The sequence below is a fragment of the Marmota flaviventris genome, chromosome 13 (assembly GCF_047511675.1).
Source record: "Marmota flaviventris isolate mMarFla1 chromosome 13, mMarFla1.hap1, whole genome shotgun sequence".
NCBI lineage: Eukaryota > Metazoa > Chordata > Mammalia > Rodentia > Sciuridae > Marmota > Marmota flaviventris.
Window position 1 is genome coordinate 89141894 of NC_092510.1, and position 26627 is coordinate 89168520.

Genomic DNA, 26627 nt, shown 5'->3' on the forward strand with positions numbered 1-26627 from the left:
GACACTAGTGTATTTGGGGATTTGGAAAATAAAAGAGGTAGTTAAATCAGTGGGTTGAAAAATGGAGTGGGTTATTCAATAAATGGTGATGGGTAAGTTTTCCATTTGGGAGAAAAAAAAATATCAGGCTAGATTCTTATCTTACTCATGACGCCAAACATATTTTAGATGGACCATTAACTGAGACAACCACTTGGTTCACACTTTATTATTATTTAGAAAAGTATTCCTTAGACCAAGTCAAAACCCTATCCCATCAGTACTCCTCAGACTCAGATATAGCCCAGTGGAGATTAGGTTAGGCAACTAACCCAAGTGTTAACTAGTGTACTGTATTAGAATCATTCCCATCTCATTCCTGATTGTTACAATGATTTGATTGTTCATTTTCCTGTTGGGATTGAAGGACAGTAAAACAGACCATCATAAAATGTTCCGCTCTGGCATATGGATCATTTAAACATATTGGCAACTGAATAGAAGCTAACAAAGAAAAATTCTCTTTCCTAACAATGAGATATAAATTTGCAAAGGTGTGGTTTTCCTTTCCCCTATCAGGAATGATAGAGGATGACCTTAGACCCTTGTCAGCATGAAGAAGGCAATAACTCTATAAAAAACTTCAGGAACTATAGTTGCCTCTCAATATTTCCCATATAGTTACCTTCTCATCACTTGCTGTCCCTAGAGACTCAACATCCTTTACCTTTCTCTTGTTATTCTTTAAAAAATATATCGCTTTTTGTCGATTGAACGTACTGTATGAGATGGAGTTTTAACTCCCCTCCTTGGGTGCTACTCTTTCCCTGGGTATTTTCCAATGTATAAATATATGTTAATAAACTTCTGTTTGTTTTGTCACTTGTCAATCTATTTGGTTGTTGTCAATGTTGTTCCAGGGATTATTGTTTAGCAAGCACTCTAGAGGGTAAAAGAAAAATTACTTCTGAAGAAAGCACTCTTCAGGGAGATTCCTTAGGTTAGTATTCCTCTGTACTAGATATTCCAAGACATGCCTAAATCACAGTTAATACCATTTTAGTCCTTGAAAGGGTCTTGGGCACATGCCTTACTATTACACTACATATTAGAGGAAAGATGACCCATTTATATTCTCTCCTCAGAGTCTCTATGTGAATCTTTCTCAAATAATAATCAATCCCTAGCTAATTTGCTGAAATAAGCAACCCTTGCTTACATATTCTGTAATGCATCCAATTCACTTATCGATCTTTTCCATTTGAAGCTCGATCTGTTGACTTTATTGCTTTAAACAATTAAATTATACCTCCCAGGCATTTTCCTAATCTATTCCAGGTGTTGGCATTTTGTGTGTGTGTGTGTGTGTGTGTGTGTGTGAGAGAGAGAGAGAGAGAGAGAGAGAGAGAGAGAGAGAAAGACAGAAAAGTAGCCATTTGTGTGCCATAGTTTCTCTGTTGCAACTACTAAATGTACTAAATTCTGCTATCATTGGACCACAGATAATATATAAACAAATTACTTTTTTCAATAGAACTTTATTTACTGAGGTGAGGAGCCAATCTATTGCTGACCATTAACCTAATCTATCCTAAATATGTTCCCCTGATTCATCTTCAAAAGACATTTCCAAAATATTTGGCATTTCATTTATTAAAGAGAAAAAAAAATAAATTGGTAAGTAGCTATTGATGGTTTTAACCATGGATACTATTTATTGCTATGGAATTTGCTTCTAGCTTATAGAAAATACTCATGAAATGTTCATTAACATGTGCTGCCTTTTTTAAATAAGGAAGTAGGAAGACAGAAGGTGGGAACAGAATGTCTAGGAAGATTGTAGGTGAAAATGGGGTGTTAAGTGCCTTAAATTTTTACTTATGCAACATGTATTTACATTTACTACCAGACACAAATGGTCAATGTCAGAGACTCTTTAAATTTTAACCTGTCTAGAAGTGAGAGCACATTTTTTTTTTTTTTTTTGTAGAGAGTATAGGCACTTTGGAGTCAGACTGGTTAAGGTTAGAATCTCAGACACTGTATTTGCTAATTATGAATTTAACAAAGATAGCTAGGCAATCTATTTTTGTTTTTAAAATAAAGCTAATACTGCCTATCTTAACAGAGCCACAGATATTAAGTGAAAGGTATATCTGCATTTTCAAAGCATAATACATTTTTAACAAAGCTTATGCATTATTATTAGACAACATTACTAATCTTTAATATGTATGCAGAATTTTCTACCTAAATCAGTCTTTCACACTATATAATCAGAACTTTCAGACATAAATTATCCCTTGTCACCTTAATAGCCTAATGTATATATTAGTTTGGAATCCTCAAAGTTTATTCAGTTTGTACCCAAGTAGAGGGATTTCCCAAAATTGGGGTTCCCTTTTTCATGACTTTTTCATATTCTAATGAACTAAACCTGCATATATAAATCTTGACAAAGTGCTAAGTAAATTAATGTTTATTCATGCTTGTAAGGTCAGTTCAATACCTTCCTTTTTCTCTACTAAACCCCACCAGATATCCACATTATTAAAAAATGAAGAATCAATGCTATGTGAAGCTCAGTATCTGAAAATCTTTCTTCAAATTTCAGCTTGTGACTTTAGGATGTCAACTTATTCAGATTTAATAAATAGAACTAATTACATCTTCTTTAGTAGGACAGACATGTAAAATTATTTTAATAAAAATGTAATGCATGAAAATTAGAAATGTTGTTATCTTAAAACATATTTGTGGTAAAATTATAATTCATTCAAGCTTAAAGAACTCGCAATATGTGAGAGCAGAGATGGACGAAGATCGTCAAACAATTAAGGGAAGGTAAATTTCAGTTAATTGTAAGGAGGAATTTTTAATTCATGAGGACTGCCTAAAAAGAAGTAGGTTTACTGATATGCAGTGGGATCTGTGTTGCATGAAACATTCACACCAAAACTGTTTAACTACTTCTACGACATTCATGCAAGAGGCATCAGTATTTCGACTTTTAAGCCTATTATAACTCTAGAGTGAACTATTCTCTTGAGAAAATCAACAGGAGACAAATAGAGGATTAAAACAAATAAGTGAATAACTGAATTTCTCTTTCTGGCCAATGTGGAGTAACTGATATTGAACTTTCCCTTCCCCTATGAAAATTGGAAAAATATACTAAGCAATGGCTTACCAGTGTTAGATATTAGTATAGCAGGACTGTGTTCACTGAGTAAAATGATAAAGGAATCAAGCCTCATGAGTATTCTAGCTTTCCAGCTGGAAATACTTCGTGGACACTGAAGCATGGGATGTAGGTGGGTTGGGAGGCTGTGTCACAAGGACAAGGGCAGAAAACACGATCACTGCCATCAGAGAAGACTGAGGTGTTTATAATTTATGAAACATATCAAGCACCAAAGAGAAGGATTTTGTAGGCAAAAGAAATCTGCTGCTGAAATCTGTGGGCTTCATGGTCTTTTGCTGAATTGTAAGACAGACATGCAAAGTGTGCAGTCTGAAGAGAGGAATGCATGCTATCAATGGGGGTGGTAGAGTGGTTATAAGGTATAAAGGTCCTGGCACTTACAAAGGGTTTGAGACATTCAACTTTTGATTGGTCATAATGAAGAATTCATATTGAATACACAGGCCTGTAGTGGGTGGATTACCCAGACAGAAAATATAGTAGTAATGGGGACAAACTGATCCTTCAGTAAAATGCAACTGAATCCCCAAATTCCAGATTCTTAAAAGAATATAACTCCAAAAACAAAATAATATGTAAGTAACTGTCTAGGAGAATAAAGTCTAACACTCTTCTAAAAGACTATAGGTAATAGTCAGAACTTGGGAGCAACAGAGGTATATTTCAATAAGTGAATGGATAAACAAACTGGCGCATAGAGACAATAGAACATGATTCAGTGCTAAATAGAAATGGGCATAAAAAGACATAGAAGAAATTTGAATGCACACCATGAAATGGAAGAAGCCAGTCTGGAAAAGGTTCCATGTTGTATGACTCCCATATTAATCATCTTTTTGTCTCTGTGACCAAAACACCTGACAAGAACAACTTAGAGGAGGGAAAGTTTATTTGGGTTCATGGTTTTAGAGGTTTCTGTCCATGGTGGGTTGACTCTATTTCTCTGGACCTGAAATGAGGCAGATCATCATGGTGGAAGGTTGTGGCAGAGAAAAAATTCTCAACTCAATGACAGTCAGGAAAAGAAAGAGAGAGAGAGAAGAGGAGCCAGGGACAAGATGTAGGCCTCACAGACATGCCCCCAATGACCCACTTCCCTCCGCCACGTCCCACCTCTGCATAGTCACCACTGAGTAGTCCTTTCAAATGACTAATTCACCAAAAGGAATTCGAAATCTCCTGAGGTTACAGTCCTCATGATTTAATCATTTTCTAGATGTCCCTTCAATGAACCTTGCTGCCTTGAGGAGCATGATTTCAACAAATGAGCTTTCTGGGGGAAATGTTTCTGATCCAAATTATAAGACACCACCTACATGACATTGTAGAAACTGTGAAACCATGGAGATGGTACAGAGATCAGTGCTTGCCATGTGTTGAGAAGGAGGGCAGGATGAAGAGGTGGCGTACAGAGGGGCCAAAAGCAATGAAACTACTCTGTGTGATGCTATGGTTGTGTGTATATGGCATTATAAATTTTTCCAAAACTGTGGAATGTACCACACCAAACATGAACACTAAGATAAATGATGGACTGAGTAATAATGATATTCCAATGCTGGTTCTAATGAACATGTTGTTCTAGTGGGGACACTGATATTGGTGGAAGCTATGCATGTGCGAGAGCAGGAGGTTTGCAGAAGGCATCTATACCTTTCTCTCTAGCTAAAAAACTAAAACTGATTTAAATAATGAATTCTTAAAAAAATACAAAAACTCTACAAAACTTCTCGTTTTATAATGTAAAGATGACAATGTGTGGCATCTAATGAAAAATGGCTATCTTTTCAAGAGCAGGAAAATGTGACATACACTGAAAGAAGATCAATAAATAGAAACAAATCTCCAGATGAATGAAATGATTGAATTAACAAAAAAGGATTTAAAAACAGCTAATATAAATCCACTCAGTATACTTAAGGACTTAAAGGACAATGTGGACACAATGATGAGGGAAATGCAAGACATAAAAAGAACCAAATATGAATTCTAGAGATGAAAATGATAACATTAGAAAAATAAATCCATCAATGAGATTAACAACATTAAATTCAGAAGGAAAAACATCAAAATGCTTGAATCTCAGGATGAGAAATTATTCAAACTCAAGCAACGGATCTTAATCTTTTCATGCTATAGTGACAAAATGCCTGAGCCAGAATAATTGATAAACAACAGAAACTCATGTCTCACAGTTTTGGAGGCTGAGAAATCTAATATGGAAGAGCTGGTAAGGTCAGTGTCTGGTGAAGGCTGCTCTCTGCTTAAGATGCGCCTCAGTACTGGGGACTCCAGTGGAGAAAAAATGCTGTGTTCTCACATGGTAAACAGGGGACAAGCTAAAGGACTCAAAGGCTCCCTTTTATAAGATTATTGATACCATTCATGATCTAGGAGCTCCTAGGACCTAATCATGTGCTAAAGGGCCTTATCTCTAAATGTCATTGTAATGAGGACTTGGTTTCACACATCTAAATCAAAATACAGAGGGAGAGAAAACACTGAGAAAATGAATAGCATCATACAAAAATCTTCAAATGAAAAGACAGAAAGATGCGGGAACAATATTTCAAAGGAATAATGGCTAAAATTCCAAAATTTTAGGAAATCTAAAAAGTGACATACACAAGTTACTCAACATAATGTTAGAAGGTGAATCTCAGAACCACACAAAGCCATATAATGAAAATTTGAAAGCCACAGATGAAGAGAAGTATCTTAAAATCAACCTTAGAGAGAGAAAAAGTGTGCTACATACAAAATAACAAACAAGAATGCTCATGAATTTCTGATCTTAAGATACCTAACACAGATTGTAATGAATTCTTTTAAGTGCTCTGTACGCATACACACACACACACACACACACACACACACACACGGGTGGAGGGGAGAAGTCAATACTCAGGGAAGGTATCTTTGAAAATAAAGGTAAATGCATTTCCAAGTAATGAAAGCTGAAACCATTTTGTCATCAGTGAACCTGATCTTAAAGAAATATTAAAGATGTGTTCTAGACAGAAGGAAAATGGTGACCAACATAGTTCTACACAAAAGAATGAAGGTTAGTGAAAATAAATAGCCAAGATATCGAAAAGTTTATAAATAGTATTATTCTGCTCTATGTTCATTAAAATATATGTAATGTTACATATAATTTAGTTATACTATATTAAGTGAAAATGCACATCATAATATCAAGATATAATAAAATGCTTAAAAAATAAAATGCTTAAAAATATATAGTGTTTTCCAAAGACTAGGGTGGATAGAGCTGTTTCATGGGCACAGATTTTGGCACAATTTTTTAATTTGGGAAGACAAAAATTGGGGAAATTGGAGATGAATATTTGTGATGGTGCATAACAATGTGAGTGTACTCAGTACCTCTGAAATACACTCTTGAAAATTACTAAATTATATGCAGTGCACACACACACACACACATACCATTCTATAAATATTCACATGCACATTGCTCTCTCCATAAACATATAAGCATAAATGCTTGAAATTGAAAAAAAACGAGGACAAAATAGAAAATAAACAGCAAGTGGCAAATTTTAACATAAGTGTATTAATTTAATTTTATAACCAAATGCTATTAACAATAGATACATTTATATATGATGACATAGATGATTTGAAAAAATGATGGAAAAGATATCAATTCACAACAAAGCATGATAAAGCTTACGTAGTATTTTAGTCAGGTTTGTGTCTTTGTGATTATAAGACCCAATAAGAACAACCTAGAGGAGGAAACATATTTTGGGTGGATATAACATCATGGTGGAAAGCTATGGCAGAGAAGAACTGCCCAGTTTATGACAGTTGGAAAAGATAGACAGCTCCACTTCCAGAGAAAATATATAAACCCCAGTGACTACTTTCTTCAGCTATGCCCTATCTGCCTAGAGTTACCACCTATTAATCCATTTAAATACTTGATCCATCAAATGGATTAACCCACTGATTAGGTCACAGCTCTCACTGTCTAATCATATACCCTCTTAAGATAACTACATTGTCTCACACATGAGCTTTGGGGGCCACCTCATATCCAAATGATAATATGTCACCATGTTAATAGCAGGACAAAATAAAGCTCAAGACAGAAAGTACTGACAGAAAAAAAAGCTGATGCTTCACCCCATTAAGTGTTCATTAATCACAAACCGTAAATCCTCAGTGTACATGCAGCTCACTTAGTAAAGTAGTTGAAATCCACGTGAAGAAAAATTTGACAGAAGTAGAAATAGACTAAAACTTAATTGGAGATTTTAATCCTTCCATTTCAGAAGTTGGTTGGAAAAATTGATGAAAGACGAGCGAAAAGAGAGAGAACTGAATGTTGTCAACCATCTGAAACAACAGGCACCTAAACAACACTAATCCAACAATGTCATGACACTTTTTTTCTCAGGTGTACTACAGTGCAAGTATCTAAGGTTGTGAAAGAATTTAAATAAGGCAGACTATGCTTTCTGATCACCACAGAATTAAATCTTTCACAAAATCAATGAAACAGCTGGAAAGCTCACAAATAATTTTAAATTAGAAAACTTCCATCTAAATATGGATGTGTCAAAGACAAATCACAAGGAAAATAAAAAATACTTTCAACTGATTGGTTACAAAACACAATATATCAAATGTCATAGGACATAGCTGAAGCACTCTTTACGTTTTTAAATATCACCAAGACAAAGGAGAAAAGTTTCCATAGATTATCTAATTTTCCACATTAAGAACCAATAAAAAGAAAAAAAAATTAAACTAAGTCGAAGGTAGTAAATACTACACACGAAGGGAATTCAGTAAAACATAAAACAAACTACAAATTCCATAACCCTAAAGTTCATTCTCTGAAAAGATTAATAAAATCGAAAATCCCTAGCTAGCCTAAGTACAAAAAAAAAAGAGAGAGAAAGCATAAATGTTCATAAGATGAATTATAGAGAGCACCTTGGTATAAATCCTAAAGAAATTAAAAGAATGACAAGGGAATATCATGAGCTAACAGAAGACAATAAAAACAAACTACTTTTATTTTATTTAATGGAATACATTTTGTATTTTTCATTATATTAAAAGAAGATGATTCATTAAAATGGGAGTTATAAAAAGTGCCAAATATAGGTGGGCTTATTTATTATCTGCATTAGCCATTATATGAAAATGAAAACCAATTTTACATAAATTCTTTCCTAAAATAGACAAGATTTATTTTTTTGGGCCACTTGAAATTTAAGAAAAAAATAAGACATTAAATAAATTTTAAAAAATTCTAGCTAATAGCCCTCTGGAATAGATAAAAAATGACCTATCAAAATACTATCAATAGAGCATTAATCTCCAAGATATATAAAGAACTCAAAAAACGTAACACCAAAAAAACAAATAACCCAATGAATAAATTGCTAGGAAGCTGAGCACATACTTCACAGAATAAGAAATACAATTGAGGGCTGGGGATGTGGCTCAAGCGGTAGCACGCTCGCCTGGCATGCGTGCTGCCCGGGTTCGATCGCACCACATACAAACAAAGATGTTGTGTCCACCGAAAACTACAAAATAAATATTTAAAAAATTCTCTCTCTTTAAAAAAAAAAAGAAATACAATTGACCAACAAATATATGAAAAAAAAATGCTCAGTACATCTAGCAATTAGAGAAATGCAAATCAAAACCACTCTAAGATTCCATCTCACTCAAGACAAAGTGGCAATTATCAAAAATACAATCAACTATAAGTGTTGGCAAGGATGTTGAGAAAAAGGTACACTGCTGCTGGGAGTATAAATTGGTGCAACTACTGTGGAAAGCAGTATGAATATTTCTCAGAAAACTTGGAATTGAACCACCATTTGCCCCAGTTTTCCCACTCTTTCTATCCCCAAAGACTTAACAGCAGCATATTACAGTGACACAACCACATCGTGTTTATAGCATCTTAACTCACAATAGCTAAACCATGGAACCAATCTAGGTGCCCTTCAACAGATGAATGGATAAAGAAAATGTGGTATATACACACTATGGGATATTACTCAGCCTTAAAAAATGAAATTATGGTATTTGCGGGTAAATTGGCGGAGGTGAAGAATATCATGCTCAGCAAAATAAGCCAATCCCCCAAAACTAAAGTCTGAATATTTTCTCTGCTTTGCAGATGCTAACTCACAATAAGGGTAAGGGAGCTAGGGAAAAATAGAGTTACTTTAGATTAGGTAAAAGGGAGTGAAAGGAGAGTGTATGGAGGTCAAAAGAATATTGAATAAATTAGACATTATTAACTTATGTACCTATATGACTGCATGAACGGTGGGATTCTACATCATGTATAACCAGAAAAATAAAAAGTTATACTTCATTTATGTATGTATTATGGTGCATTATGTTGTCATGTATAACTAATTAATAAAAATATCATCAAAACTGAATAGCAAAATATTTTTAAAATATAATGATCAAGAGGATTTTCCTAAAGAATGCAATTTTGGTTCAATGATTTTTTAAAAAAATCAATCAATGTAGTTTATGAATTTTAAAGGAAAAAAGGGCAAAATAAAACAACAACCAAAAATCTCAGCAACATGTTTATCTCCTTTAGAAACAAAAATCATATCGCAAAATTTAAACACAAACCATGATAATAACATTCACCAAAACAGAAATGGAAAACAAATTCCCCAGATTCAGAAAGTGTATGTTTGAAAATCAAAGACCTAGCATCAGACTTTATAGTGAAATACTGAGTAAGTACTTCCTATGATTGGAACCAAAAGCAAAATATCCATTTTGAGCACTTTCATTTAAACTCCTATTGCAGAGACTATGAGAAAAGGTACAGAATCTGAAAGAAAACATAAAAGTCTTTTGGTTTCACAGAGCTGTCATATTATAGAAAATCTCAAGTTATTCATGGAGAAATTCCTAGAATTAGTAATTTAAACAATTTTGCAGGATTCAAGTTTAGTACACAAAATAATGTATTTCTAAATGCTAGCAACAAATAATTGTGGAAGCACATTTTATTTATTTAACCTTAATATTTTTATTGGTGCATTACAATTGTACATAATACTGGAATTCACTGTGACATATTCATACATGTATATGGCATACATGTGTCATTTTTGCTCCCTAATACCTCTCTTTTTCTTCCCTTCCTCCCTCTCCCTTACCTCCATCCCCATCCTCTAGTCAACTGTTATCCTTTCTATTTTTTATGGGATCCCCAACAAACTTTCTCTCGCTCTTTATTTTCTCTAACTTCCACATATGAAAAAAAAAAAAAAAAAAAAAACACTACCATTGACTTTCTGAATCTAACTAATTTCGTTTAGTACAGTATTCCATTAATTTTCCTGAAAATGACACAGTGTTATTCTTTATGATTGAGTAATACTCCATTCTGCATATATAGCAGATTTTCTTTATCTATTCATCTGTTAATGGACACCTAGGTTTGTTCCATAACTAGGCTATTGTAAATCGCTCCACTATAAACATGGGTATACATGCCTCACTATAGTATGCTGACTTTATTCTTTTGTATAAATATCAGGCAGTCATATGATGGGGACATATGGTGGTTCCATTCCTAGTATTTTCAGGAACCTCAATATTAATTTCCATAGTGGTTGTACTAATTACAACCTGACAGTGTTAAAGTGTTCCTTTCTCATCACAACCCCTTCAGTATTTATTATTATTTGTATTCTTGATGATTGCTAATCTAACAGGAGTGAGATGAAATCTCAGTATGATTTTAATTTGCATTTCCCTTATGCTAAAGTGCAAGTAGATTCTAAAACATTACTTATAACTAACATTGAAATATAAACTAATTAGGCCAGACACTGTGCCACTATTCACTTGTAATCCCAGCAGCGCAGGTGGTTGAGGCAGGAGAATCACAAAATTGAAACCAGTCTCAGCAACTTAGATTGACACTGTATCAAAATGAAAACTAAAAAGGCCTGGGGAATGTAGCTAATTGGTGGAGTGCCTACTTAGCATGTGTGAAGCCCTGGTGCAACCACCACCACAAAAATAAAATAAAATAATAAAATACTTAGGTACTATATAGTAAAAACAGTGTAATCCTACTACATCGAAAACCACAAAACACTCCATAAAGAAATCTAATAAATGAAGACATACTGTTCCTGCAGTCTGGCTGGGCACAATTCAAGAGCCACTTATCAAGCAGAAACAAACTTTATTTTTAGAAAACACACACACACACACACACACACACACACACACACACACAGCACCACATGAGCTCTTCAGGAATTCCCTCAGGGCCCAACTGCCACCACCAGCCTCTCAACCCCCACCCCTCCCACTCTTGAGGCCAATTGGCTGGGTCGTGTGGGCGGAGCCAAAACAGTCCCCCAATGAGCAGCTCAGTGGTCTGAAAGGGCGGGGAAACAGCCCAATGAGCATCACCACAGAGGAGCCAATCAGCTGGCAGCTGGAAGTTTGCTGGGGCCGCTTGGGCTGTGGCTCTCAACATACCATGATCATTAATTTAAATATTTAATATTATTGAGATATCTGTTTTCCTTAAATAGTTCTATATAGATTTAATGCCATAGCAGTCAATTTTCCAATAGTCTTTCATTGTAGAAATTGACAAGTTTATTCTGAAATTTATAAAGAAAGGCACCTGGAATAGTCAATGCAATCTTAACATTTGGGGCCCTTACAGTGACTAAGATTCACTGTAAATCTACAGCAATCAAATTGCTTTTCTCTTAGTAACAAATAAATAGATAGAGCATTTGGAAAGTCTAGAACAAATTTGCATATATTTAGTCAATTAATTTTTTCAGAAAGTAAGTTTAGGTATCAAAGCTACTTAGATAATTCGGTAGGAAAATGTGTTTTTCTAAAAATAGTATTGGAACAATACTATGTCCTTTAGGGGAAAAAATGTGCCTTGACCACTAACTCCCATCACATAAAAAAATTAATTAGAGATAGATCATATACCTAAACATCAAAGGCAAAACTATAACATTTCTAGAAGAATACAAGCATAGTGTTTTCATGATCATGGGCAGGCAAAATTTTCCTGGACATCAAAAGCATTAATCATGAAGATAGAGTAAATTTAATTAAATTAAAAACACTTTGGTATTAAAAGATATCATTTTAAAAAAATGGAAATGCAAGTGAAAAACAGGTAGTGGCTATTCACTTTTAAAGGCTTATATGTAGAATATGAAACAAATTCGTATAGCTAAGTAGTAAAAGTAAATAAAATACAATTAAAAAAAAACATTTACAAAAGAATGAAGTGAAAAATGTGTTCAACCACATCCCTGAATCACCACTATATACTCATTAAATTAACTAAGATCAAATTGATCCTCACTATGAAATGTAGGTGGTGATGTGGATTAACTGGATTCAAATTCATGGTAAATGGGAATGTTTTAAGTTTGCATTTTATTGCATAGTTATGAACATGCCTAAAAATCAATTCCATCCCTTGGCATTTAGCAAGATAGAAAAAATGTGCATCCAAAAATCTCTTTGGTAAGAATATCTCAGCATTATTATTCAGAAAAGCAATGGACTTAAAACAATCCAAATGTGCATAAATAAAAAGTATAATTTATAATACATTAATATAGTGAAGCATTATACAGCAATAAAACAGAACAAACTACCAATACATGCGAAACCTTGGATGTATGTCAGTAAAGTCATGCTAAGTTACAAAAATGTGACGTACAACAAAGAATATTTGCTGCATGATATCACATACTAAGAAGTTAAATAACAAGTAAAACTTTTCTTTGGAGAATGAAATCCACTACAGGTCTTGGGTTGGAGTGACTCCTTAAGAGATTTCCAGGATGATTGAGATGGCTTATACCTTGTTATCAGTGGTGGTAGCAAAGATAACACAATTTTAACAAAATCCACTGTATTGCATGTTTGTTCATTTTTAATAAAATTCGTGTCAACTTTTAAAAGACAAAAATGTGTTATTTTTAAAAAGAAAACATAATTTTGCCATGAGCTTATCTCGAACCTCCTTCAGAAAAGATTCGATAGATTTTGCCATTTTTAGAAAGTGAGGAAAATTCCTCCCTGGATAATCATTCCTGATTCCCAAAATTGTGATACTTTAATGACCCCAAAACTAAATAAGTTCAATCAGGCTTGCTTCTTGATATGACATTGGATGCTCTGTCACTATGGGGAACATAAGCTGAGTCTGACTCAAAGTATAATATTTGATGATAATTGGGATTTTAAAATTTCATTTTATTAGGTATGATAATGGTATTCAGATTTGGGGAAAAAATGCTATTACTATCAAATGCTGGAGGCATCACAATACCCAATCTCATAATCCACTATAGAGTCATAGTGCCCAAACCAGCATGGCATCCACATCAAAAACAGACACATAGACCAATGGAATTGAATAGAGGACACAAAGGCAAACCCACACAGATAGAGTCACCTGATCCTTGACAAAGATTCCAGAAACAGGTGGGAGAAAAGAGAGCCTTTTTAAATAAATGATGCTGAGAAAACCGATATCCACATGTGGAAAAATGAAGATAGATCTCTGTCATTCTGTAAAAAAATCAACTCAAAATAGTTCAGAGACATAAATATTAAGACCAGAAACTTCAGAGATGTTGAAAGAAAAATTAAGGGTAATACCCCAAGACAAGTAGAGTCAACACCTTCCCGAGTAGATCTCTTAATAGTGTAAGAAAAAATAGCAAGCATCAACAAATGGGACTACATCATAACAAAAAGCTTCTGCACAGCAAAAGAAATAACTCAAGAAAGAGACATCCTATAGAATGGGAGAAAATCTTTGCCTGCTACCATTCTGGTAGAAGATTAATATCCAGAATTCATGGACTCAAAAACACCAAAAAAGCAAAGAAACCGATCATTAGATTGGCAAATGAACTGAGAAGGCATACCCCTAAAGAAGAAGTACAAATGTGGCCAATACTTACATGAAAAAATGTTCAGCATCTTTAGCATACTTCAGAGACACCTGCATACCCATGTTTACCACAGCACAACTCATGATAGCCACGTTATAGAATTAGCTAGCCTAGATGTCTCTCAACAGATAAAAAGGTAAGGAAAACATGGTAGGTATACATAATAGAATATTGTTTTTCCATAAAGAAGAAAGAAATCCTGTCATTTGCAAGAAAATAGATTAAACTGGAGATAATAATGTTAAGAAAAATAAATCAGACACAGGAAAAAAAGTTTTGTGTTTTCCCTCATAGATGGAATCCAGGGGGAATCAGATCTTATAGAAGTAGCAGGAAGACAGGGAAAAGTCAAGGGATCAGAGGGAGAAGGGAGCATAAGGAATCGTATGAGAAAGTAGGTATGATCAAAGTATGTTATTTGCATGTATGAGTATGCCACAATAAAACACATTGTTTTGTATAATTAAAGTGCACTATAAAAAAAGAAAAAAAATGTTCTTATTACTTAGAAATGTGTACAGAAATATTTAAGGAAGAATCCATACTGTTACCTTTAGCACAGTTATAATATTCAGACAAATTAAGTACCATCTATCAATTTTGAATAGATACAGTGAAAACTAAATCTTAAAAAAAGTGCATATTTTCTCTAGGTTCCTGTTCTATTAATTATTGGATGTCTTTAAAATGCTTAGTTAAAAATGCTTGGATAATCTTTTTTTTTTTCAAAATTCAATGTAACATGAATTACTTTTCCTCAACAAGAAATTTTAAAATCCCCATTTTTTAAATTATATGTCTTACTCATTCCTCTCTTCCCCATCACTTCTGAGAAGCTCCAAGTTAGGCCTTAAGCACCGCTCCAGAACTCTCTTCTTCATGGGGACAAATACTGAAGGCATGCAGAAGTTTCCAAATTATTATTTCCCAATAACTCTCCTGTACTTCTCAGCAAAAGAATGTTCTTTTGGTGACAGGAGAATGTGTTATCTTTAGAAAAAATAATTCCCAGTTGTCCCTAGCTTGTTATGTCCATTTCCTCTTTGGCTCCTGCTCAAGGACTTGACTGGTCTTATATATATGTTCTGTGCCTATGTCCTTTATTTACTGGTTCTTATATTTATTTTATTCTGAAATCTGTTTTTATTAAGTGTAGCTTCCCATTGCAAGTTGCTCAAATTCTCTTTACAAAAGAGTGGTGTCTGGAAGGCATCCATGAATGAGTGATTGCATGAGCCAATGAATGAATGATGACTGAATAGATCTATGCCTTTTCATCTATTGCTTGTTGTGTTCTATCAAAAAAAAAAGATCAATTTTATTTATGCAAAATGAAAAGTTTTGTCCAGTGTAGGTAATGGATCCTGATACATGAAAAGACAATCACTAGATTAGCTTTGATTTATACCACCTATGCCAATAGCAATCTTGAAAAATTCATTTCTCTCTCTGTCTATGCTCTTTCATTTTCATTAGATTCATGTGTTCCCCATGAAGCATTCCTCTGGATTCTGCAGCCATGAGAGCCATTTACTTACCTCACTATCTGGACTCACCTGAAGAGTTCATCATAGCCTTCCTTCTCCCTCAGGGTGGATAGTGACAATCAGAGGGCTTGGGCCAGGCTGATGCTGGGAACCTTTTTACTCCTAATCAACATTCGAACCAAGAAACTTCAGGCTGACCTCTGCCACTTGTCCTGCTTCACTGTCCTCTTAAAACCAGCCATCAGGAGCAGTGCCAGTTCTGTGGAACAGCTAACATACCTGTGGGTTTCTTTATTCTTTAAAAAATTTGTTCTAATTAGTTCTATATGATAGCAGAATGCACTTTGATTCATTGTACAGAAATGGAGCACAACACTTCATTTCTCTGGTTGTACATGATGGAGAGTGGCACCACCTGTGCAGTCACACCTGTACCTAGGGTAATGATGTCTACCTCATTCCACCATCTTTCCTGCCCCTAAAGTCTCTCCCATTCCCTCCTTTCCCTTTGCCCAATCAAAGTTCCTCTATTCTCTCCATCCCCAGTCAGCATCCACTTATCAGGGAGAACACTCCACTTTTGGTTTTTGGGGATTGGCTTGCTTCACTTAGCAGGATATTCTCCAACTCTTTCTATTTGCCTGCGAATGCCATGATTTTATTCTCTTTTAATGCTGAGTAATATTCCATTGGATATCCATTTATCGGTTGAAGGGCATCTAGGTTCATTCCATAGCTTTGCTACTGTGAATTGAACTGGTATAAACAGTGATGTGACTATGTCACTATAGTATGCTGATTTTAAGTCCTTTGGGTAAAAACTGAGGAGTGGGATAACTGAGTCAAATGGTGGTGCCATTCCAAGGAGTCTTCATTTTCTAAGGAATCTCCATACTGTTTTCCATAGAAGATTTATGAAAACCTTGAATTTGCAGTGACACCAGCAATGTAGGAGTGTACCTTTTTCCCTACATCCTGGCCAACACTTAGTATTGCTTGTATTAATTGCCATTCTGACTGGCATGAGATGAAATCTGAGAGTAGTTTTATTTGCATTTCTCTAATTGCTAGAGAAGTTGAACATTTTTTTTCCATATATTTGTTGATTGATTGTATATCTTCTTCTGAAAAGTGTCTGTTCAGTTCCTTAGCACATTTATTGATTGGGTTATTTGTTTTTGGGGTGTTAAGTTTTTTGAGTTCTTTATATATCCTGGAAATTAGTGCTCTATATGATGTTGAGATGTTCTCCCAGTCTTCATGTATTGATTTATTTTTTTTTAATTTTTATTTATTTATTTATTTATTTTGCTGAGAAGAAGCTTTTTAGTTTGAATCCATCACATTTTTTAATTCTTGATTTTATTTCTTGTGCTGTGAGAGTCTGGTTAAGGAAGTCAGGATGTAATCCAACACCATGAAGATTTGGGCCTACTTTTTCTCCTATTAGGTGCAGGGTCTCTGTTCTAATTCCTAGGTCCTTGATCCACTTTGAGTTAAGCTTTGTGCATGATGAGAGATAAGGGTTTACATTCATTTTCCTGCATATGGATTTCCAGTTTTTCCAGCACCATTTGTTAAAGAGGCTATCTTTTCACCAATGTAGTTTTTTGGTGCCTTTGTTTAGTTTGAGATAACTGTATTTATGTGGGTTTGTCTCTGTGTTTTCTATTATGTACTATTGATCTACCAGTCTGTTTTGGTGCCAATACCATGCTGTTTTTGTTACTATTGCTCTGTAGTATAGTTTAAGGTCTGGTGTTGAGATGCCACCTCTTCTTGCTAAGGATGGCTTTGGCTATTCTGGTTCTCTTATTTTTCCAAATGAATTTCAGGATTGTGTTTTTATATTTCTAGGAGGAACAGTGTTGGGATTTTAACTGGAATTCCACTAAATGTATAACACTTTTGATAGTATGACCATTTTGACAATATTAATTCTTCCTATCCAAGAACATGGGGGAATCTTTCCATCTTCTAAGGTCTTCTTCAGTGTCTTTCTTTAGTGTTATGTACTTTTCATTGTATAGGTCTTTCTCCTCTTTTGTTAGATTGATTCCCAAGCATTTCATTTATTTTTTGGAGGCTATTATGAATAAGGTAGTTTTCCTAATGTCTCTTTCTGAGGGTTTATCACTGATATATAGAAATGCATTTGATTTTGATTTCTTTATCCTTAACTGCATTTGAAAATATGCTAGAGATGGGAATGGAGGCAGATGAATAAGAACTCTGGTCCACTGTGAACTGCTCTGTAGAAGTTTGCTTTTTGCACTTTTCCACCAAGAAACCTTCAAATAAGGAATGTGGTGGATGGTGGCAACTGATATGTACCTTTTGGTGTATGAGGAGCCAACATATTTTGGGAGTGTCAAGAGACAGATGACACTTTGTTGAATGGAGAAAACCAGAGCTTGATAGGACTTCTTGATGAATAAATTTGAACCAAGGTGATTATAGTAAATAAAGTTGATTCAAGATCTACCCAGATCCTCCTACAAATAACAGTGAAGGGCTGGAATTGAGACCATTGATTTTGAAGTCAATCTTCAAAACCTAATTTCTGATTCTTACACCTGTGACTTTGTAAAAGTAGCTATTCCTCTTTGAGTACTAAATGCCTCATGTTTTAAAATGGGATTATTACATGTAACTAAGATAATGCATGAAAAATGCTTAGCTTAGTGTCTGGTATGCAGTGTTATAAGAACCTAATTAATAGTATAATAATTATAATAATACTAACAGTAAAATAATTACAGAAATAACATGCATTTATTAAGTTCTAATTTGGTCATGTTGAAGATACAGTGATGAATGATACATTGTCTCTGTCTTCATAGAACACCAGTCCAACCATAGGTATTAAAACAGGTGATATTTGCCTTCGAAGAGTTATGAATTAAATGAAATAACGAATGTAAATACTTGGCACAGTGCCTGATAGCCATCCCTGTGATACATAAATATGACACGTGCTGGAAAATGCTAAATTCAAGAAGGCATTCAAATAATGCATCTTGGGAAATCAGAAGGTAAACCATAACTTCCCATTTAAAGGATTATTTGACTGAGTGGAATATGATAGGCCTCATACAGGAAGACATTACATTTAGAGATGCACACTGGATGGAGTTATGCTTTGATGAGCATCAGGAGAGTGCAGGAGGCATTCTCATGACAAAAACCAGTTGTTAAAAGGGCAGAGTGTTCACCTAAGCTTAACAAAATCACTCTTTTATATACACAGGCATATAAAGTTCAAATGGATCCTTCACACATGTTCCTTATCAAATATCCTATTTGAGCAGATTTGTTATTCCAATTTTCACATGAAAAAAAATTTGTGACTTTGAGGGTTTTTCCCATGTCTCACCAAATTCAAAAATAACTACACCATCTTTTGGCCTGAGTGCACCATGCTGCCTTCCTCAAGCATGATGACTAGAAACAACAGCCCACGTTGATATTAAACTTGCAGTGATGGCAAAGTACTAGCACATAATGGCACCTCCAAAATAAAATATTAACTGAGCCATGGGCTTTCACTTTAGCGGTTGCCAGGAACCACAGAGAATGAAACGAATAAAGTGAAAACAAATTCCATAGCTCTTTCCAACATTTGCAAAAGTCTACACATAGAGAATGGGTAAGAAAATTTCAGCTGTCTGTTAGCAATGACAAACATGAGCACTGAGTAGCAGACACTCTATTTCAACATGGTGTTAACCTTAATTATATTTAGAGACAATACCTGTGTATGACTAGTTTTATAGTTTACTTGTGAACAAATATCTATACAGGATTTTTGCAAGAAGTTTCTTCTTTACTAACTATGAATTGTATGTTCTTTCAAGAACCTTCCTTTGTGTTGGTTATATTCTAAATCTTTTCCATGGAATAAAATTAACTTTTCCAACCTGGGATACCAATTTTTTAATGACTGAGTTGACATCTCTTTGCATTTTAAAGAATCTGTCCCGGTGCCATATACCATGGAAGGTGAACGGCATTTCCTGGTCATCTAAATTACTAACTAAAGAGGTTAGATCAAGAGATGGGGAAAGATCTGTGTTCTTGTGGCCTTTAGAAACGTTCTCATAAAATTTGTGACCTACCTTATCATCCTGTATTGTGAACTCTGGTGCAGACTGAATGTCCACAAATAATAAAAACTTCATATTCGAATTCCTCAACATGGGCCATTGGCCCACGACATTATCATTTACAACAGTATTGTTTATTTCTGTTGCAAAGAAGTTTATTTACCTTTCTGTTATTGTTGTATCATGATGATTCCTATCTTCAAAGCCTCACTTTCCCCAACAAACTTCTTGAAAAAAAAATTATTTACAGAAATGAGAGATTCTCCACCTTTAGGGAAATTGTGTAGCAAACATTAAAGATATTAACATTTCCCTCCACCAGAGATCCATTTGGAATTTTACAAGAAGCATGAACCCTGACAGCTGGTTATTGAGCAGATAAAACTTTCCGTGAAAAATTTTCAAGTCATTAAGTATTCTTCCACAGCATCATACTTAATGGACAAAGAGCATTTAAACATATGCATGCCCTACAACTTTTTTTTTTTTTTAACTGATCGTCAGTTATTGGACAATCGGGTTGCTTTTCAAAATCCCTGTGGGTCTTGGATTTTGCCAGTCTTCAAAAGCATGTGCCAGTTTTGTGAGGAGAAAATATAATATTTTAGTATTGTTTTATTTATATGTATTTCTTTTTGTTGAACAGTAAAGGCAAATATATTTCTGATTAATTGAACATTTAAATTTCTTTCTCCTATCACATCAGACAATCTTGTTATCTCTGGTTCCAAAATTGTGAAATAAATGTACTAAATCTTTTCATTTCTCTTCCTCATTATGGCCAAAATATCTGAGCCAATATTTCACTTGAGCTGCTGTCATCACTTTCCAACTGGGCTCCCCAAATCCATGCTTATCTTTTTACAAGAGATGCTCTGCTTATAGGACAAATCTGATAATGGCTTGTTCCACCTTAATACAATTAAATAACTTTCCATTCCACTTATAGCACAGTTTGAGCTTCTTACCTAGTCTTCATGATTCTATGTGACATGGCTCCTACCCAATTCTCTCTTCTGTGACATTATCTGATATAGCTCTAACTTCCAATCCTTATTGTGTCCTTTAGGCATGCCAGCTATTTTGGTGGGAATAAGTAAATAAATATAACTAGGCTTACTCCTTTGTGGTTGCTTTCCCATCCATCGAGGATTATGGTTTCTCCCTACTTCCGTATCTACACATGGAGGACCCTTATTCATTCTTTGGGTCTCACAGAGGTCCTTCTCTGACCGCTAACCTAAATTAGCCTTGTCTTCATCTTGAAGATTGGAATGGTGCAAGCAAAGGTGCAAAGATGTACAGTTGAACTTTCTTTCTGTTTTCTTTGTTGAAAAGGAAGGAGAAAGACTGGGCCAGACAACTGATCAGAGGCCAGATAATGTAAGAATTTACAGGCTGCTAAAATATTCTATATTTTATACTATATAAAATAACACAGATAATTCACATCTTTGGATGGTTTTATTTGACAATTCATCCATTCATCTATCATTTTATATAGGTCTACTGTATCCAAACACTAGTAGATACTAGGGATGCAAAGATTATTAAAACATTTCCCTTTTATGTAGTTATTATTTATAACCCCCCAATTCAGTATCCCCACATTAGACCCTTAGATTAAATATAAGAATCCTAAGTCATGTGTTTCTGATCCTCAACACACTGTGATCCATCAAGGAGATATAGTGATTGCCCAGTTTTCCATGGTGTTGCATTCCACAGTTTCATTTACCTACAGTCAATCATGGTCTGACATATCAAATGGGAAATTCTAGAAAGGAATAATTCACAGTTTTTAAATTACACAGCACTTTGAGTAGTGTGACTTAATCTAGCATGGTACTACTCTGTTCTACTTGAGATGGAAATCTTCCCTTTGTCCAGTGTATCCAGATTATACATACTACTCTCCAGTTGGTCACTTAGTAGCTATCTCAAGTACAACTACTAATTTACTGTAATACTTGTGATTAAGTCACTCTTATTTACTTAAGTGCAAGAGTAAGTAATGGTGATCATTTAGATACACCAAGGAGGGGCTGAAAAGTCCTTCTGTAAGTGAAAAGGAGAAAATGTATCATAGGTATGTACCTGTAGGAAAAAAATTACAGACCAGTACTACTGTAGTTTTAGCTATGTACTAGAGGTCTTGGAATGTAGTCCTGCCCTTACTGTAACTCCTAAATGAAACATTTAAGAAAGAATAGATTTTTTCAAAGTCTTGTAACCTGAGGAGTTCTGCTTCTTTAACATGAAAACTTCCCTGCTTTTCTCTCAGCTGGAGGCTGCAAATGAGCATGCAAAAATCCTGAGCTAAACATCCAGATACAAATTTCACCCAAAGATCCCATAGATACAAACATGAAGTCTTTCTCACCCAAGGCTTCTTCCACATATGTGAAGAGGTGAGGTGGAAAGAAGTGGGGAATGAGTGAGAGGAATGTTGTCAGTTTTCATCTTTCTCCTTGGATAGGGGAAGAGACCTTGCACATGAATGAACATTCCTGTCTTATTGACTGTATTTCTACTCTGGGAGTCCCGGAGATGGAAGGTGTCAGTTCCCATCTCTTTGATCCATCGCTACAGCGTATTTGAGAGGGGATAGAGGTCCTCTTCATGTTTCTTTTCTATCTCTTTTAATTATATTCAACAGAGAAAGACAAGTCTCATCTCCCCATAAGCAAGAAGCTTTCACAATTATGAAACTCTTCAGTCACTCTTCTGGTTTGAGGTCAAAGCTCAGTTCCATCATTTTTGACCCATCAAGGTTAAGTGGACTTTTCTTTCCTATTTTTTTTTCATCTTTAACATACAATACAAACATTGGAGCAATATAAGTTGGAAAATCAACAGATAATGGCTCAGTAGCTGGTTACCAGATATCTTGAATACTTTCTAAAGCTAATATTAATTAGGGATGAATTTCATCTTTCACTGAATGTACTCTACTAAGCATGCACACAAGAGCAGATGGTCTTAACATTTTTAATGCCATGAGCATCTTTGAATGTCTAGTGAAGCCTCTGGAACACTTTCAGGACAAATTAAAGATGACCACATATTTTGACACTTCTCCCAATAAGAGAAGAGATACACAATGCCTTTCCTTGAACCTGGGCTAGGTTTGTGGGTTCATTTGTAAACCAGCAAAAGCAGTAGAGTTGATACCACTTGATGTGTGAACTTGGAGAAGGCAGAGTCTTTCTCCTTTGATATCTGGATACAGTCTATTCCTGAATACTATTTCTAAGGTGCTCCCTCAGCATGATATAGGAAGCCCATATCACAAGGTGAGGTTCAACAGCCCCCTCTGAACTCTTGGATATTCAGTTTGGTCAAGTCTTTACCATAACCAGTAATGAACTACCCATCACATTAGAGATCATATATGACAATTGATGAACCAGACGCTTCTCAGATTTCTCAGCCACAAAATTGTGAGAATATAAAATAGTTATTATAAGTTGCTAAATTTTAGGGCAATTTGTTACTCAGCAATTGCTACCTGGAACACTTTCTCAAAATAATGCTTTTACATGCATAGAATAAACTGGAAAATTGTTATATTAAAATGCTTATTTTTTTTAAAAAAAAACTTACTTTATTAAAATTAAGGAAACTGGTTATACATAACTTGTCCAGGAAGGTACCTGCCCCAAACAGTCCAATAACAAGCACTCCCCAAGAGAATCTGATCTGGAAATAAAAGAGGTTCAGTCCCTTTCTGGTAGTGAAAGAAGGCATGTAAGACTCAGAGGCTGCTGCTGGCCTCATTCCCTACCAGTCAGCAAAGTAAATATGCAAAAGAGTATCAGTCAGATGTACAGAGAGAACAGAATAACTTTTCTAATGGTGATTCAAGTCTGAATTCAAATTGTTTCCAAGCTTATTCACACTGTACCCTTTCCACTGTCACAGGACATATCTTCTAAAATGGCATTCTAATATCTTTCTCTTCCTGCCTGATTCAAGTTGGGTTCCAAACCTGGAGTCCAAGAATATCCTGATAATAAAATGTTTTTTTTCTCCACACCTCAATTCAAAGCTCTGACTCCCTAAAACACCCCTCTTTCTCCCCTCCTTCTTAGAAGCTGAGTATCTTCTAAAGGCTTGAGCCCACACGCATTTTAGCTTTCCTGATCTTCCGTAGCATTGATCATCTGTACCACACAAATTGGCAGGCTTATTATCTTGTTCTGTATCTTGCACTGACTCATTATTATCTCAAATGCAACTAATAATATTTTTTAGGCTTTATTTAACTGTACCATTTTATACCTGGAAAGAACATTAGTGATTTCTAATCCAACCCCCTCATTTGTACAGAAGGAGAAAATGGCACTGAGATAAGTGACTTCCCTCAAGTCACGTAAAATTTCTCTAAGTAAGTTCTCCTTGGGCACAACAGCCTTGTCAAATGAAAGAGGTGCTCAAAGTAAAACCAGCTTATTACAAGATGTCTGTTCTACATCTTTTAACAGTGGATATTACCCAGTTGATATTGCATAGCAAAGCTTCTGAGACGATGCAAAAAATGAAAAGCTGCTTCAGTTGTTTCAATCCCATTTTCTGAAAGTTGGAATTAAATAAGTTGTTTTTGTTTGTTTGTTTATTCGTTTGCTTGTCTTGTCTCTGAACCCCTATGATGTACTGTTTTACTAATATACTTTGTAATATAATTTGGTGACGTAATTAAATTGTCTTTACTTATCCTAAAACTAAGATCTTAAAATGAAAAACCTTATTTTTCTTTCCTACAGCAACTGATAAGTAAGAATATAACAGGCTTCCATTTTTTCTCAAACATGTTTCCATTTTTTATTAAGTTAGATTTTAACTATTTTACTTGATATCTTCAAGTTCCTTGTCTACAATTTAAAAACGCTTTATGTTGTGCTATTCAATCTGTATTTAAGTGTAAGTATACAATTCTGTGATGAAATTCTGGATGTGACAATCTTTCTCCCTCTGTTATGGCACGTGGAAAGGGCCAAAACTTTTACATCTGGACTGGAGATTTGACTCACAGTCAACGAGAATAAAAATCACGTACAGCATCCTGACATTGAAAGAGGTTTTTGAAAGATCAGAGTCATGCATTCTTATGTTTCAGAAGTAGAGAATGATGTCTAAGACACAGTTGAACCAGGTACAGTGGCACACGTCTGCCATCCCAGCTACTCAGGAAGCTGAAACTAAGGAATGCAAGGTGAAGTCCAGCCTAGACAACTTAGTGAGACCCTGTCTCAAAAATTATTTAGAGGGAATTGTTGAAAATTATATTCCAGGCTTGTGTAATTATGTCAAAATGAACCCCAATATTATATATAACTATAACAAAATAAATAAACAAACGAAAAATTGCGAAGTGGACTGAGGATGTAGGTCAGTGGTAGAGAACTCCTGGGTTCATTCCTTGTACCATAAAGGTAGAGAGAGGGATAAAAGAAAGACTTGACTTCCCTGGGTTCCTACAGAGATGTGTCTTTGGAAGCCAGAGTCAAGATTGGATCTTCAGGTTCCCATTCCTATGTTCATTCAACTAAATTCCATTACCCTCACCATCTCTTCCAAACCTGGGCATTGGTTGCTTGAACTCTTCCTCTCACATTTCCTCTCTCACTTTCTTCTCTTTCTTCTCACCCTCCTCCTTTTCTCTTCACTTTTCTCTCCTCCTCCTTTATGTCTTTTATCTCCCTTTTCCTGGTCTCTCTCCTTCTTACTCTTCTTTTACTTTCATATTTTGAAAATCTCCATTAAATATTGAGTACATTTTAAATTTCTCGGATGATCTGAAATTTTCCACATAATTGAAAAGCAGAGGAGTATTTGGTTCTTAAATCCATTTTGTCTCCTCTTTTCTCTGAGATTTTATGAAAGCAAAAGCCATCCCAGCCAGGAAGAGTGACTGTAGACACATGTTGTGCAGAGGCTTCTGTGGTTTATTTAAAACACCACAGATCTCCTTTCGGTGGTATATACCAGTGCCTCCTGACTTTCTCATACCTACCACCTACCTGAGAATCTTGTTAAAATGAGAATATTTTAATTCAGCAGGTGTGAGGTAGGGGCCTACAGATCTCTACCCCTAAAAAAACCTTAGGTAATGCCCAAATCCATAGGCTATACCTCTATTTGTTTTTGGATTGACCTCTCTAATAAACCTAATATCTTCATGTAGTTTTGCTCTCCTAAAGAAATATGAAGAAAAATCACACTTACAAATTCACAAGGTAAGAAAACGCAAAGGTTATAAATAGAAAGTAAAAGAAACAAAACAACCTACTCTACTCCATTTACAAAAAAAAGTATAAAGATGAGAATTGTCAAAGTAATGACTTAAAATGGTAAATCTGTTATATTGCAGGGTTAGACCTTAAGAGTTCTAAGCCATGTGTTCTGAATGATACTACAAAGTTGGGGAGTATCTCTATCTTTTTTCCCTGCCCCCACTCTTCTCTCTTTCTCTCTCACACACATAGGCACACGCACGCATGTGCATGCGCACACACACACACACACACACCAACACACTCAAACATCACACCTAACACAGATAAATACAAGTAGACATATGCGAAAAGATAGAGGCTGCATCAGAAACATTGATAAATCTCTACAATGATAAGAATACAAAAAAGGTGAGATTCTTAAACTCTGATTTTTCTTAATATTTTTTGTTTTTGTTGTATGCTTTGATCATTGAAATTGAGTCTGGATTTATGGAAATTTGGCTTTGTCATTTATTTGTTTTTTTTTTTTTTGCATAAGTGCTTTAACATTACAGAGCATAAGATTCTGGTTTTATAAATAATTGAGTTTCACTTATTCAAAGAGAAAA